Here is a 16,933-nt window from a genome sequence, read left to right as displayed (position 1 = left end):
GAAGACTTGATTGGATTTGCTTCCACCAAGGCAGAACATCCTCAATCCTAATCACTCACAACATAAGCATTTATTTTCCTGTTGCTTTTTTTACTTATTAGCTTTGAATAAATGGGAACACTGTCATATTTCAGCCTGAAGACTATGAGTTAAAGCCCTACCTCGCAGATTTGAAAACATTAATCTAGATTGACAATCCAGTGTTGTACTGAAGGATCACTGTCATTTTTTGGATGGGGGTGATTGAAGGGTACAAACTCTGTCAGATGAACACACAAGATCTAATGGTTGAATTCACAGAACAAGGTATTTCAACAATAGAAGTACATTATCTAGTCATTATTTCATTGTTGCTCATGAGACTTTTACTTGTGAAAATTGGCCACTGTATTTACCTGCAAAATAAAAAAAAGTTTACACTTCAAAAATATTTCTTTGTTTTGCAAAGCATTGTGTACTGAGTGCTTCTGTTTTGCTTCTTGTCAATCTTGTAATTTTCAAGGTTTAAGTATTAGTTCTGAAGAATGGTAAAACTTTCTGTATTTTACTGCAACAAAATTCACCAGTGAAACTTCAAGACATTTGTGCCGTTATGGTGGTAATTTTCTGTTTCTGAAACAATCACATGGTATGCTCTGTCAAAAGGTGATAAAATAGAGAGAGTTTTCTAAAGTATGTTCTTCTTAGTAGGATCTAGACTGAGACTGCCCAACTCATTTCATGTAAAAGACTTTCAGACAAATAGATAAAGAATCCATTTCTCAGATTTGTACATTTAACTAAGATCCCAGCAATGAAACGTCATTCCATTATAATGAGCAATCCACAGCAATAATATGATATACACTTGAAATGACTTGTATATAAAACAGAAAGCAGTTTATACTTAGAATGATGGATAGTTATAAGTACAGTATCAGACAGAGAGGAGTCAAGAAGAGTCTTAATTTCATTATGGGGATGAATGTCATCCTTAAATGTAAGAGCAAAACTGAACTAAGGCCTCAAATTGCGAGATTGTTAATCACTGGGAAGAATTTGAGTGTTCAGTTAAGGGAATGTACTGTTTATTCATATTCAACATTGGTTGAGTGGATTAGACCAGATAACACTCAACCTTTCTCAGGTTTTGTTATGTGTATATAAGGAGCCCCTTTCTCACAAGTCAGTTAGGCCATCTATTAAAGTGCATTTCACTTTCTCCACATATTCAACAAAGTAATTGTTATAGTCTTTAATATGTTTTAAAAATGGTCTTAAATTAAATTACAAGAGTAATTTGCACCCTGTTGCTAAAGTGTTTCTTCAAGTAGTCTTGCAATAAAACTATTTCAAAAGTTTAGTTAAGATTTTTAAGGCACGCTAATAGCAGTGAACAGATTGCGCTGTTGCTGACTAATGTATTTCATGCAGACCCTGAACAGTCATCTTCCTTGTTCCAGTAGCAGGTGCAAGCAGAGCGGGCTGAATTGGTGATCGGTGAGCTGATATTTGTTCAACTAAGAATAACAGGTGAATTATTGGATCCATCTTTCTTTTAAATGGACACCAGCCTCACTGTTCTAATACTTTCCTATTGACCATACATTTTCTTGTACCTTCAATAAGCTTGCATGGAAGGTATCACATAAGCCCCCTGCTTCTCATGAAAACATACTGTTGCAGTTCAGATTTCCTCACAGAAACTCAATCAGACAAGTATTGGTAGATTATAAATGTGTTCACTTTATGCAAAGATGAGAATTAATAAATATTTATATTTTTCTGATATATTCACTTTGTAGTAACAAATGCATTTCACATCACTGGTCACATGGTTCCCAGATTACATTGATACATTATTTGCATAATCTCTTAAAATGATATGATGCTCAACAGATCAGATAGCATCAACATTTTGGGTCCGGAGACCCTTCCTCAGAAGTTCAATGGACTGAATGGCCTAATTCTGCCCCGATATCTTATTCTTTCAAGGCCACCATGTGCTGAAGAGTCACCGGACCCGAAACGTTAACTCTGTATTTTCCTTCACAGATGCTGTCAGACTTGCTGAACTTTTCCAGCAATTTCTGTTCTGTTTCCTGATCTACAGCATCCACAGTTCTTTTGGTCTTTTTAGATCAGGTGGCATCTTTGGTGAGAACAGCAGATTAACAATTCAACTGTGAACACTTAATTAAAGGTAAAAAAGGGCCAAAATACAGCATACATCTTTTTTGGCTGAACATTTGCACCATTCTTTTGCTTCTTTGTCAGATATCTAGCCGTTTGTACTTTGTGGGGATTTTCTCTTTTATTCAATTATTCATAGGACCCAAGTGATATTTGCAAGACCAGCATTTATTGCCCATTCCCACTTTATTTCAAAGACGGTAGTGAACTGGCTTCTTGAACCACAATATTCTGTGTGGTGTAGCTACACCCACAGTGCTGTTACAAATCAAGTTTCAAGATTTTTACATGATGGCCTTGAAAGAATAAAGATTTGGGAGCAGGATTAGGCCATTGAGTCCATTGAATCTGCTTTGTCATTTGATCATGGCTGCTTTGTTTCTCAATGCAATTCGCCTGCCATTCCACATAATATTTGATCTCCATACTAATCAAGAACCTACCCACCTCTGTGTTAAAGACACTCAATAACTTGGCCCACACAGAAGGCTGTAAAGGTCACAACTTTGTAGATTCACTGTCCTCTGGCTGAAGAAACTCCTCCTCATCTCAGTTCCAAGGGGTGTCCTTTCATTCTGAGGCTGTGACCTCAGTTCCCAGTCTCTCTGACTAGTGGAAACATCTTCTCCACGTTCACTCTATCCAGATCTCTCAGTATTTTGTAAGTTTCAATGGGATCCCCCTCATCCTTCTAAACTCCATCGAGTCCAGACCAAGAGTTCTGAAATGTTCCTCATATGGCAAGCCCTTCATTTCTGTGAACTTCTTCTAGAACCCCTCCAATGCCAGTACATCCTTTCTTAGATACAGGGCCCAAAACTGCTCACAATATTCCAAATGCAATCTGACCAAAGCCTTTTCTGGCTCAGCAGTTCATCTTTGCTCTTACATTCTAACCCTCTCAAAATTGCAATTGCCTTCCAAGCTGCCAATTGAATCTGCGTGTTAATTTTAAGAGAATCCTGAGCTAGGGCTCCTAGTGCTTCAGATTTTGAAGCCTTTCCCCAATTAGAAAATAGCCCATGCGTCTATACTTCCTAATAAAGTGTATAACCTCACACTTACACTTATATTCCATCAGCCACTGTTTTGCCTGCACTCCTTAGCCTGTCCAAGTCCTTCTGCTGCAACCACAACACTTACTTACCCTTGTGGCATCTGCAAATTTAGAAACAATGCCCTCACGGGAGCTGCAGGAGGACTTGGACGGGCTTGGAGAGTGGGCAAAGAAGACGGAATACAATGTGGGAAAGTGTGAGGTAGGAATTCATTGAGTGTATTAAAGACACAGATAGGCTCTTGATTAGTAAGGGGATCTGGGTTACAGAGCAAGGCAGGCGAATGAGGGTGAGAAACATATCAACCATGATGGTATGGTGGAGCAGACTCAATCAGCTGAATGGCCTAATTCTGCTCCTATTTCTGATAGTTTTGTGTCTTTGTAGTGACCTTTACTCAATTGTAATATCATTACATCTGATTCCACCTTCTATCTTTCAAACTGTAGGGTGAAATTTATCATATTATAGTCATCCCCCCAAGGGGTTTTTTCACCTTAGCTCCATAACGAAGCCTGCCTCATCACACACCACTAAATCTAGAATTGCCAGTTCACTAGTGGGCTCTCCCACAAGCTGCTCCAAATAAATCATATTGTAGACATTCCATGAATTACTTTTCTTGGGATCCACTACCAACCTGAGTTTCACAATCCAGATGTTTTTTGAAGTCCCCACGACTATTGTAATAGTGCCATTCATATCTCCCAATTTATTTTCTGCCCACATCCTGGCTGCTGCTCGGAGGCCTACACAAAACTCCCATCAGGATTTTTTTTTCCTTTGGTGTTCCTCGTCTACACACACAGATTCTATGCCCTCTGACCCTACATCACTTCTTGCTATTGATTTAGTTTCCTGTCTTACGTACAAGGCAAACCCATCCTCTCTGGCCATCTGTCTGACCTTTTAAGAGGATACAAATCTTTGGATATTTAGTTCCCAGCCCAGATCCTCTTCCAGCCATATCTCTGTGATGCCCACAACATCGTGCTTGTCAATTTCAACCTGTGGTATGCTGCATAATTTATGTACAACATCCTCTGTCCTGCATTGACCACCCTTTCTCATAAATGGACTCTTATCCACTGTGCCTGAAGTTAGAGTACGCAAAGGGTCAGGGATCTGTCATACTGTAGACATTCCATGTCCTATTATTTGTGCTGGAAATGCTAATAACATCTGCAGAGCCCTCCTTCCCTTTAACTTCTTCGATAACTGACCAGGAGCTTCCTGCCCTCCCCACTATTTAGTTTAAAGACCTATCCATTTGTTTATGTATGTAAAAGGCAGGAAGGTGTGAGACTTGTTACATTATCTTGTTACATTCTCACTCAAATGTTTGCAGGGATACTTTTGATGTGTTTGCATTCATAACTGTTTAATTTGTCTCGTATACTGTCCTCTACTTCCTTGCTTTTTTGTCTTATTGAGTGTATGCAATTTAAAAGATATATTACACTATAATAACATATCTAAAAATGTTATAAAACAAAATGTGACAAAGTTACATAAAACATCAGTGGGGATGATAAAATGTTTTGTCAAAGAGGTAATTTTTAAGAAATACTTTAAAGAAGGAGGGAGTTTGAGAGGAAGAGAAATTAAAGAAGGGAAAGCCAGAACTTTAGACCTAGATGGCTAAAAATGCAAGAGCGGATCAATTAAAATCATGGTGCCTAACTAACATTTGCAAAAACACAGAGGTTAGTGGTGCTGCAGGACTCTAGAGGGATAGGGTGCAGCAAGATCAGGGAGGGATTTGAAAACAAACATGAGAAGTTTAATGTTGTTGTATTCTGGATCAAAAGCCAATGGGCTCACAGATGATGAGTGAATGAAGCTTGGTATAAATAAATAGCAAAACAACAGAATATAGCTGAGCTCTGACAGCATCATCAGCATTCCTGTTAGTCAGTTTGATATTAAGAACGTGGTTGCTTTATTTGTAGAACACCAGAAAAACTTGTCAACAGTCTATTTTTCTTCACAAACACAAAGCTCTAGGTGGTATCACTCGTTTAAGTATTGTGGAAGCAAGGACACCTGTAGCTTTTGATTTACAGCGAGTCATCACTCTTCCCTCTCGTCTGTCAAAGAAAATTCTATTAGTGTTTATACAATTAAATTCCACTTAAAGCTGTCAGCATTTATCCTGTTAGCCTTGCATTTGCCTCAACATTTTAGATCTGATTCCATCAAGCCTAGAATCATAGTTGTCATACTTGAGATTATCACCAAGGTATTCAAAGCAAAGCTGCCTTAACTAATCCGCAATCTTATGTACATCACCATTCAGAGGCTGATGTTATCTGCCTGCCTCAAGTCAAGCCTTGTCTCCTTGTTCGAACATGTTGGAAGAACATTTCTCTGTGAGATCGAACTGATAATTAGCTACAATTATGGTGGACAAGATTACAAGCCCATGCATGGCAGAAGAATGGATTCTGTTGCCTTCGACAATAGACTCTTGCACTTGCAAGTACAAGGGTAGGGCTATTTAAAGCCTGTGTAGTTTGTGATTGCATCACTTCCTGAATCAGAAGGTTATTTTTCATGGAAGGAGGACTGGAATGTTGTATAAGGTGAAGGTTTGGATGGTTCTGGCCATCATTTATTGCCCAGCCAGCAACGTCCACACCCCATGAGGGACTTTTTAAAAAAACCCTCAAACAACAGTTACCGAGTGCCATAAGATATAAGATTGGACAGCTGGGAAACTATCAAATTCAGACTGATATTTCAGTGTAATGTTACAAAAGCATTCATTATTGCAGGTGTTGTCAAAAACTGAAGATGGTCAACTAATGCCCAATGTTGAGATGAACTTACAAGTTTCTATGGCATCCTAACAAGGAGCTCTACTCTTACAAAAACCTTCCTGAATCATTTCCAAGAGTCAGTTTGTTATTAATAACATGGTTGCTTTAGTTATAAAATATTAAAAAGCTTATCAACAGTGTAATTTAAGATTTACAAAAGCAAGAATGCGAGGGGTCTTTAACATACACTCTAGCTATTGACCTCACCACTTGTCTGTCAAATATCATTTGATAAAATAAAAACAACATGGCGTTTATGTTCAGATTTTTCTGAGGGAATTCTCACATTGTCCAATTTGACATTAATCCTTCAACAAACAACTACAATTTTACTGGCCACTATTTCATTGTTATTTTTGGGATCTTGCTGTGCTCTTCCTGCTCACATCTGTTTATCATTAAAATGAATGAAAGTGAAAACATACCAATAGATATTCATCAAATGACATGATTCTGTTCATGGAAAAGAAATCAAAAGAAAAAACCTTGCATCTTATATGTCATTAATGTATGATATCCCAAAACACTTCACATCCAATTAAGAACTCGAGCCAAGTTCCTGAAAACAACAATGATCACAAAGCTATTTTAGAACTAGAAATGCAACCCAGTATTCAGAACGGTATGCTTTTGGGCTTTGACCAATTCCACCATGGGCCACGTGACGCCCATACCAGGAAGGGTGCTATCCTGGACATATCATATCATGTGGTCCGTGAACATGTTCATTACCAGGCATGATATCAACAGCCCTTCCGGCTGATTTGACAGGCATGTTTGGAAGTTACACAATGCAGCTCCACAGTCTTCCAACAAGACATGCTGCATCATGTGCACTTTAAGCTCATTAGTATCATGGATTGACATTGAACTCTCGGAAAAAAATGAACTGGCTATCCATTGGAGGGTCTGCTGTGCCCAGGTGAAGCATTCCTGGATCAGGACATGCAGGGTATTTGTCCTCATCAGTGTGTTACTACGTGAGACTAATGGCACATGCCTTTATACAATTCCAGTTGCCCCTCATTGAATTTCTGATTCTCCAATGTATTGAATATTGCTTTGAACATTTTGTCCCCTCAAGGCTACCATAAGCATGGACCAGCAGTGGGAAGCTATATGGCGAATAAGGGAATCCATATTTAATAACATGTACGGTTCTGAATTAGAATTCTCCTTGGTAAATCCTACTGTCTCTTCCCAAGAGCTTCACAGTGATGATATAATGGTACAAATGTAAAATGTTGCTCTCAACATGTTCAATTTTAGGAAGGTATTTGTCAATTTTCTTGAGACCGCATTTTAAGTTGGGGATTTAGGGGAATTGTGAACATTGTGTTAGAGATATTTAGAAACACACACATACACGCACACACAGAAATGCTTTGCCCAACCAAATAAAGACTTTTCTCAGATCATTACAGATAGGTTGCTTTCACTGGAAGGAACACATTATTGGACTTTGATCAGACACTATTACTGCATTACTAACCAATATGGCATTATCAATACCAAATCTGTTATATTTTGATGAACATTGACAGTAATTGTCTGTATTCCCACATTGGCAGAAGTGCCTGTGATGTTTCAAAGGAAAATCAAAAGATTTTTCAATCACTCGTGCCAAACTGTAACAAGTTTTTCTTTTCCAGTATCGAGAACTGGAATTTTTTTTTGGAGAAAATTATACCTCAGTAAAATAAATATGAGTTAGCCAAAAGTGCACTCCTGTCCTACTTCATGCCCAAAAAACCTGCTACATGCAAATTAATTGCCTTCCTGTGCACTAAACAAGAAGCAAATGAAACAATTGATCCATAGGGCATGCAAATGAAGCAACTTGCAATCTTTGGTGTTACTAAAAATATAGAAGAGAAAATCAAAGCACAAATAATCAAAGGTTGTCTCAACTGAGAAGCATTTGAGAAAGACAGAAAACTGGCGAAGCTATTGGATTTGGCAACACTGCTGTCGCTTAAAGTCCGCGGAGCTGCTGCTGTGAGGCTGCCACACTCCACGCTCATCTCCTGCAAAGACTATTCATGGTCCACACGCTGGGAAAAAACCTACGAAGCAACACTGCCATTTTTGTAAGCTGTTTTCCAAATCATCCAAAGAATATTTTTACTGTGCCAGTGCTTGTCCACATCTTTACCACTCTGATTGTGGTAAACAGTGTTAAGGACTGTGGAAGTTTCAATTGTTTTGTCTTTATTTTCTGCTTTTCACCAAAATTAACTACGGAAAACATTATCAGAAGGGTACCACGTTTGTGTGCACAGCGAAAGGGTGATATTGACAGCCCTCTGAAATTCTGCCTGAGAGAGGGACCAATATTTTTCAAAAAATATTGTATTTGATCAAAATGTGTTGCAAAATATTTCAACTTGAATTTTACACTATTTACAATAAAATTAAACTTGCTAACAGCACATTCCACTCAATACCGTTGTAGAGGTCTTAAAATGTACAAAACATGTTCCTTACAACAGGTACACAGGTTGGAGACAAAACATTTCAGATCAGAAACTACCCTCCCTTCACCCTGCTCTACTCTAAACGTTCCATTGTGAGGTGCTTCAATACAGAGAGGGGTAGTAGTCCCATCTCCAGGTAACTAACACTCCTCACAACATTAGACAGCAGCAGGGCTGCTATGATTAGTAAATTGCTCTTGCTACCACTTTTGTTTTGTTGCAGGGATGGAATACTCTCATAATCTGAAAAATCATGTCACCCGATTCTAGCATAACTGCGGTAGTGGCATGTGAGTTCCTAAATCTCAAAAAGTGATCGTATTCCAGCGATCATACCAGCAAACATTTCATCTCCTTAGCTGCGTGTGGCCAATTATCATTCTCCCCGCCACTACGAAAATGGCCCACTGACAAGGCTGTATCATGGAGCTGGGACTCCCGATAGAGATCCCCCCATTATTTTATCGGTCTCCCTTAAACAACTCCCACTTGGAGGGTGGTAAATGTCTGCCCTACAAAACTCCTGCTTTGAACCACAGTGAAGGGGAAACAGATCACCGGGGCCCTTCAAGCTGACTGGTGAGTCCCACTGAATTTATTTAAACGCAACTGCTGTAAAATTCTTTGATTGGCAATTGCAGCATCAAACATAAATGGAGATGATCCTAATTAGAGACAAAACTATAATGACACATCATTTATTTAAATGTAGGGAAGGAATTCTGGATAGAAATTATATAACAAAAAAAGCATTATTTACAATTATTGTTATTTGTTACTGACTATTCTGTTCTAAGAATTGGCATCAATTATTCTGTCAAACAAGGTAACCATGCCATCACATTTTCCCAATGATCAAACCCAGGGACCGGGATTGTTGGTCATTTTAAACATGTTCCAAAATTAAGTATTAATTTTCCTTCAATTGAAGACTCAAAGCTTCATTATTCGCCATGTTGTTCGACTTGAAGGGCTTAAAAAGCGAGTTACAGAATATCACAGCTGGTGGGCCAGGAAATTAAAGACATCCAGCTGGGTTCTATTTTTGTCACAAGCAACAGAAACTCCTCCTTCGAAGACCAGCTACCTGCTGAGTGATCCTTGCTGTCGGATGATGCTGCACTCAACTCCTGACTGGAAATATTCTGACCTCATTACGACTGTTACAGTCATGAGAGTTCCTTGCTGGAGTCCAACAACACCAATTAAGGGGAAACCAAAATAGGATTTTAACTCCCAGCTCAAATGGACAACAAACATGTCACACACCACTTGAGGACAGGGAGAGACATTTCCTGGTGCCACAATCAGCATTCCATCCTCAATTAAGTTGATCAGAAACCGATGATCTGACTATTAGCTAATTTGCCATTTGTGGCTTATTGTCGTGCACAAGGTGATATTCAAGAGTAAGTTAATGGTTATACAGTGGGGCTGTCCAAACAATGAGATAAAGCTCGGTATTTTTTTTTCTACTTCTTTCTTCTCTGTTATAGCTATTCTTTAATGCACAATTTAACACTTGAGAATTGCAATGGTAGCTGAGTCATCAACAGTTGGCATGGATTTAGAATGAATATGTTCTGCCTGTCATTGACATCCCAAATGAATATTCAGGCTGGAAACAGTTCAGATTCAAGCCTCCACACTGATGCCTAATCCCAGAAGACTGAGTTATGAGGAGGTGTCTTGAAAGGACATAACTGAGAAAGTCATATCATTGAGCAATATAGCATTTCAAACTGAGTTCTTAAGATAAAAAGGAGAATCTTGGGCCCCTCAACCTTAAAAGGAAGCAACATCAGTGCAAGAACCTCATACAAATGTATCTGATATTAAAGAGGATAAGGAAAACATACTTCATGGGAAATCATGACTAGGACGAGACAGCACAGATTCAACGGTGAAAAGATAAACTTAAGACCAACTTTTGGACAATGTTTAAGGAGCAATTGATCGGAATGGAATTCAGAGTAAAGCTGTGAAGGTAAAAAAAAACAAGTTGCAGTCTGAAGAAGAGGAACTTGTAGGTTTTTATGGATGGATAAGTTATGTTCAACTTAATGAGCTTCCTTATTCTTAGCCATCTTGTTAGTAAATATATACATAATTATTTTCACAGTTTCCTATAACAAACAGAGTTAAACACCAAAGCAATTTACTATTTTGCTGCAGACATCTAAGTAATTCAAGCAAGCAGTCATGTAACGGAGAAAAAGAAGAGAAAATGGACATATTGGAGAGCATCAAAAAATTTAAAACATAGCAACAAGGCAAAGAGTAAATGCTGAAATGGCAAGGATGTGAATATATATAGGTGCTACGTAAGTAAGTAAAGCAAGTAGTATTAATGCATTTAAACGGAGCCTCAGAACACGTGTGTGAGGGAAGAGGAGTATGGGACAGTGGGATATGATGGGTGCCAAGGTGCAAAAAGATAGAGTGAAAGGAGACATTGTTTTGGAGTATAAACTCTGGTTTAGACCAAAGGTCAGGTCAAATGAGTGTTTCCGAGCTGTAGACTCCAAGCATGGGTAAACATTTTATGCATTTTAAAACTTAAATCAGCATTTTCTGTCAATGGATGTTTTAGGCCATTAACCCACAGAAATGCCTTTAGCTCATGGGGTGGAATCTTCCCAGTCCCTGAATAATATGGGCATTGATGAGTAAGTTGTAAAAATTTGGTGAGATCCGTAGGACTGAGATTCTTGATACAGAAAATAAAGTCTGAACCTCTGACCTAGGTTTGAACTGTGAGACGAGAATCTCAGTCGTGAACAATAAAAGGCCTATTTGCATCAATTTGCTTGTATTAGAAGGTCTCTAGAACCTAGCCTAGCCTTGTTGACATGCAGTTTCCAACTCACCTGATAGAAGCTAGATGGTGACAATACCCTACATAAAAATGTGAGGGGGGGTACCTGGCAACTCCAATTGGCCATTTACTTGTCCAATCCTCTGTTGTGGACAGCAGATCCCAGCATCTCAGGACACATCCTAAGGGCAGTGGTTGCCGACAATCCTGGCCTACGAAGATTGATATCTGACACTTACCAGCCTCTTTGCAACCTCCTGGCACATCGAAACTGCACTTCAATGCTACACGTAGAATGGCCCATCACATTTCTTTGTAATGCTGCTACCAGGACACTTTGGACAGGCAGCCATTTCCTGGATTCAACCAGTATACATCTCAGGGGTCCTCCATTCCTTTCTTAGTGCTCACTCACTTTGTCCCGAGTATCATCGTGCCACTCACTGTGCTGCACTCTAACCCTGTGGAGGTCACAGCGGCTCTAGCCAATGATGATACTTCCCATAACCAATGTTCTCCAGTGCACTATTGTCTCACTTCTCCTACTCATAGACATTTCTGATCACCCTGTTCAGATCTGGACCAAGTGGGACTTGAACTCAGTCTCTTGAGCCAGAGGAAGGGACACTACCACACTACCACAAGACAAATTCCCTGCTCCCCTCAACTACACTATAGAATTGATGCTCAGGGAAGATGAAGCCATAAATGGAAGAGTTGGGTGGAAATATGTGGAAAGTCAGTCCTGATGGGCTTGATAACATTAGGGAGTCCAAGGAAGATAGGAAAATGAAGTTTTGAGGGGACCCCCTTGATCACTAGGCCAGCCCTGTTTCTTACTGTGCCAAGCACAACAGATGTTGCCCTTCATTCCCACGTGAATCATAAATGTTCACTGGAAATGAAAAATGACTGCAAATACAGCCAGAGTGGGCAGATCAAGTGTTTCTTTTTGCTGTCTGAGCACATAGGGTCTACCTGTGAGTGTGAAACCTTCCCATAAGTCAATTTCATCAAGCGCATCAAGTGCTTTCACACTACAAGTCAAAGCCATCTATAATCAGGGCATGCTTGAGAAATGCATGCCATGCCCAACTGTGTGTGGGATAGAAATTGTGGTCACACACAATCTTGACAGGTTAATTGATCATTGCAATTTGAAGATACTCATCGTTGTGCAACAGGAATAGAGGAGACCTTAATAGTGGTAACTGTAGGTCTCAATTCACAAAAACAATCCGAGATCTCAATGGCTACACAGAAGCATGGAGTTGAATCCCTCTCACCTTGAACTGTACATATTCACCTATGTGCTTTTGTGTGCCAGGCTGTCTTTCTTGGGTGATGTTCGGGTTGGCACTAATCTGTCATAATCATAGTGCAATACGATCCCCTGTCATATTTACATGATCTATATCAATTGAAATTGCATCCTTATGCCCTTGTGGAGACATTCTATAGCCCTCCTTGTAGAATTCTGTATTCCCGGTATGGAGAAGTATCGCAAGCCATCAGAGTGATGTGAATGCTGACTGCTCACATTATTAAGAAATTATTCGCTTTTATTCCAAGCATGACCAACGGATCCAGCCATAGCAGGGGTTATTATCACTGATGCAGTGATGCAACAAAAGTGCAAAGCAACATGGGCTCCAGATGTATGAGTGAGCCTACTGCCACCAGCAACCGCCAGCAAATACTAAACATCCTCTACATGAGGAGTGCCCAGTTAAACTGCCTCTCAGGACGCACAGGAAGTTCAGATGGCTCAAGGTCAGTTGTCTTCAACGCCATTTTCATGAGCATAGTGCACTGTTGGTCCAGACTAAGGAAGTTCCAGAACACCTTCAGAGGCCGAAACCTTCTGCTGCAGTGAAATCTGCAACCTGAGGGAGTGAGTGAACAATCTATCCCAATGGCATCAATATGACAACTATGCTAAATTTTTTATGCAACTGTCTGCTTCCAAGGATCCACTCACGACCTGTATGGGATCTCTCAATCTTCAACCACAAATGCATTAAGGTTGTAACTGATACAATTTGTGCCAGATCATATCACTTTATCTTGTTATCCTGTGATGAAGTCACTGCTGTAATCCAGGCAATAAGCTCTACCAACACAGACGACTTCTCCTAAGCTCAGAGCAATATAGACTGTATGCATCACTTTGACAGCACCATATTATAGTACAGTATACATCATCTTTAAAAATGAGTCCCATTCCATCACTTAACAAGTCATCTGTGATAATTGGTTCAAGGTACTCTAGATAATGGCATGATATATCCTTGAGAACTCTCTGTTCCTGCTTCATTGTTGCTGGGAGACAGCCATGACTGATGACTCCATTATGCAATCCCCAACTGAGGCCAAGTGTAGATACAATGCATTCTTCAGCCAGGGCCATGGTGGAGCAGATGATAGATCCACTGAAGATGAGATTCCAGTGCTTTGATTGGCCTAAAGGAAGGCCTTGCAGTATAGCCCAGAAGGACTACGCCAATTAATCCTAGCATGCTGTGCTATGCAAAGCTGCAACAGGCAACAGAGGGATGTGATGGACTCTGGAGAGCTGTGAGAGGAGCAGCAGTCTTCCAAGGAGGAGGATAAGAATGTTGAGAAGGAAGACCATCAACTCTGTGTGACTGAGCATTGCAACATCAGGCGCAACAAGCCAAACAGAACACTGGGTATCATTAGATGCAAACTAGGGGATAGTGGTTGTAAATTTATTGATACTGAAAAGGCAAGTCGCTCCTTCAGAAGCAAACACAGCTTTTTGTTTGTTTGTTTTTTTCTTCACTTTTGCTGTTGCTGGAGGAAAAAAAATGAACATATTCAACCGTGCCAATGCTTTCCAGTATGTGATGCCCTAACATTGAATGATGAGACGTTAGGCTGCACTGACCACTGTGGAAAGGATACCTCCCCCCCAGTTCTATGATGAGGGAATTCTAAACTGCGTAGCTCGGTTCTAAAATAACAAAAAATATGTGATCGTGCTTTTTTTTTGCAATGACGTATCAGGCATGCTCCATCTGTGCTCTTAGGAGCATTATTTTTGTTTCCACTCACATTGTGCAGGGCAACTACTGCTTTGCAGTTGGTGGTCCAATGCAAGACTGCACTTAAACTTAGCACTGTTGCCAGGAATCTCGAGGCCCCATCAGTGACAAATACTGACACCTCTGACAAGAGGGAAGATCCCACGAACAGGGCGCTCTAGAGGAGTGGTTCCTAACCAATGAGGCAAGCAGTAGAGGATATGGTGAAAAACACTCATGAGGAATCATGCAGAGCAACCCTTTCTGAAACCCACCAAATTTCTGGTAAAATTCAGCCTGCGTTATTTTTGCAGTGAAAAGATGCCAACTTCATTGTATTACACTGAATTAATTTCCGGTATGAAAGAGCAAAATAACTGCAACTATAATGCAGCAGTATTCACCTCTATCAGTTCTTTAGCCAAAATCTGTTCAGCAGCTGTTAAAATCAGTTTTGTTTCTAACAGCTGCTCTGAGTGTTGTAGCCTATGGTAACGATAATTGTTGTGTTCTAAAGATGGACTGATTCAAATAAATCTCAGCAGCCCTGCTACTTTACACAAACATGTTTAGTAACCCTGCTACTGAGAGTTCAGATTAAAGACAAATGTATATGATTACAACATATTTACATAAAAGAAACAGTCAAGATGGTCTCAATCATTTTCAGCATTGTACTTGCTGTGGAACCAACCACTACCATCAAATGGTTGGGGTAACATGGTGCCACCAGTCCTTCTTTCCAGACTGGGTACAATGCTCTTTCTGATTAACAGTGGTAGAGGATAGGATCATCTCAGAATTAAGGGACGCCAATCTAAAACTGAGATGAGGACGAATTTCTTCACTGCGTGCTGAAAGTCTTTAGAACTCCTTATCGCAGAGAGATTTGGGCGACGGGGGCAACAGTTCTGTTAAGGCTGAAATTGACAGATCCTTGAACTAATCAGGGGTTATAGGGAAAGGGCAGGAAAGTGGAGAGCAAGAGTGAGGCATCTGGTACTATCCTATTGAATGAGGACTGAGGAGGCTCATAGAACTCGAAACATTAACTGTTTTTTTTTCCTTAACAGGATGCTACCAGACCTGCTGAGCTTTTCCAGCAACTTCTGTTTTTGTGCTATTGAATGGCATGAGGGGCTGAATGGATTAATCCTGTTCCTATTTCTTATGGTTTTATGAACCACAATTGAGTCTTAACAAGAAGAAGCACTTGTCTTGAAATTAGCTTATTGCATACAGGTACGTGTTAAATTAGATATTTTAAAAAATACTAATAGGATACAATGAGTCATCTGTCACTATTAACACCACAGTCTAAACTGCCCATTTCCCATTAAGATTGTAAGATATCTGATTAAGTTCCACCCAATCTCCAATATTAATCCTTATAACTGAAGGATTTATGCTCCTAATAAAAACAAAAACATTCTTCTGAATGTTCAGATACAAAATGTAACATGTAGAGGTAGAGACATCTAATTGGTGCCATTTCTAATTTATGACTTGGATTCACAGATGCCATGCAAATTAGTCAAACATGCTGGTCGTATTAGTATGAGGCTTTGGATCAGAAGAGGCAATGGAGAAATCAGTGAATTGCGCAAAATATGCAAGCATTGGAACAATAGCAGGTAAAAATTTAACATGAGTCGGTGAGAAATACTGCTTGTAGGAAGAAAAAAAAAGATGTCACATGCTTTTGAATGGTGTCAAAATAGCGAAGGATGAAATTAGAAGAAGCTTGGGACTCTCAGATCACTTGACACTCAACATAGCTAAAATCACAAAAAAAGATTGTTTTAGATAATGGTGATCAAAATGTATGGTGTCAGTTTCAGACCATACTTTGAATATTCAGAAGATTCAAAGCTGTGCTATGAAAGAAGACTGGTGAGCCTTCCAGCCTCCAAAGGCAATGTCTACAAGGTACACTTACAAAGGTTTGTCTCATTGTAAAGGGTATGGCAAAGATAAATCTTAAATATTGGTGTCAGTTTGAGGCAACAGCAACTTTTCACTGTATCTTTCCAGATGTGGCAATAAATTAATCATAACTCACGAAAAATGTGAAAACAGGACAAGTCAAAGTAAATTCAACATAGAGATCAACAAGTTCTTCAAACAAAGGGTGTTCAGTATATGAACAGGCTTCCAGATTTTATTCTTTATGATAACTCTGGAATCAATTAAAGGTGGTTCCAGATTCAGAGGATGAGACAGCAAGTGAGATTTAATAAGGGTTATGATTTGGTTGTGTAATGTTTGAAGATTGCAGACTGGAACACTTTATAAAAATTAACATTCTGATAAATAGAAAAGCATTGTACCTTGAAGACAGGGGCATTTGCATCGTTTGCACAATACCACTCTTGCCTTAGATGACAAGGTGTAGAGCTGGAAGAACACAGCAGGCCAAGCAGCATCAGAGGAGCAGGAAGGCTGACGTTTTGGGCTTAGACTCTTCTTCAGAAAATGAAGAAGGGTCTAGGCCCGAAACGTCAGCCTTCCTGCTCCTCTGATGCTGCTTGGCCTGCTG

The 16,933-nt window shown here is 39.7% G+C and overlaps 1 protein-coding gene across 7 annotated transcripts in view; it reads right to left on the bottom strand.

Annotated features, from left to right (window-relative positions):
- amer3 (APC membrane recruitment protein 3) overlaps positions 1-16,933 on the bottom strand; it is a 123,455-nt gene that overhangs the window by 10,291 nt on the left and 96,231 nt on the right. The window lies entirely within an intron of this gene.

The sequence above is a fragment of the Stegostoma tigrinum genome, chromosome 14 (assembly GCF_030684315.1).
Source record: "Stegostoma tigrinum isolate sSteTig4 chromosome 14, sSteTig4.hap1, whole genome shotgun sequence".
Classification (NCBI taxonomy): Eukaryota; Metazoa; Chordata; class Chondrichthyes; order Orectolobiformes; family Stegostomatidae; genus Stegostoma; species Stegostoma tigrinum.
This window is presented reverse-complemented; position numbering and strand designations above follow the sequence as displayed.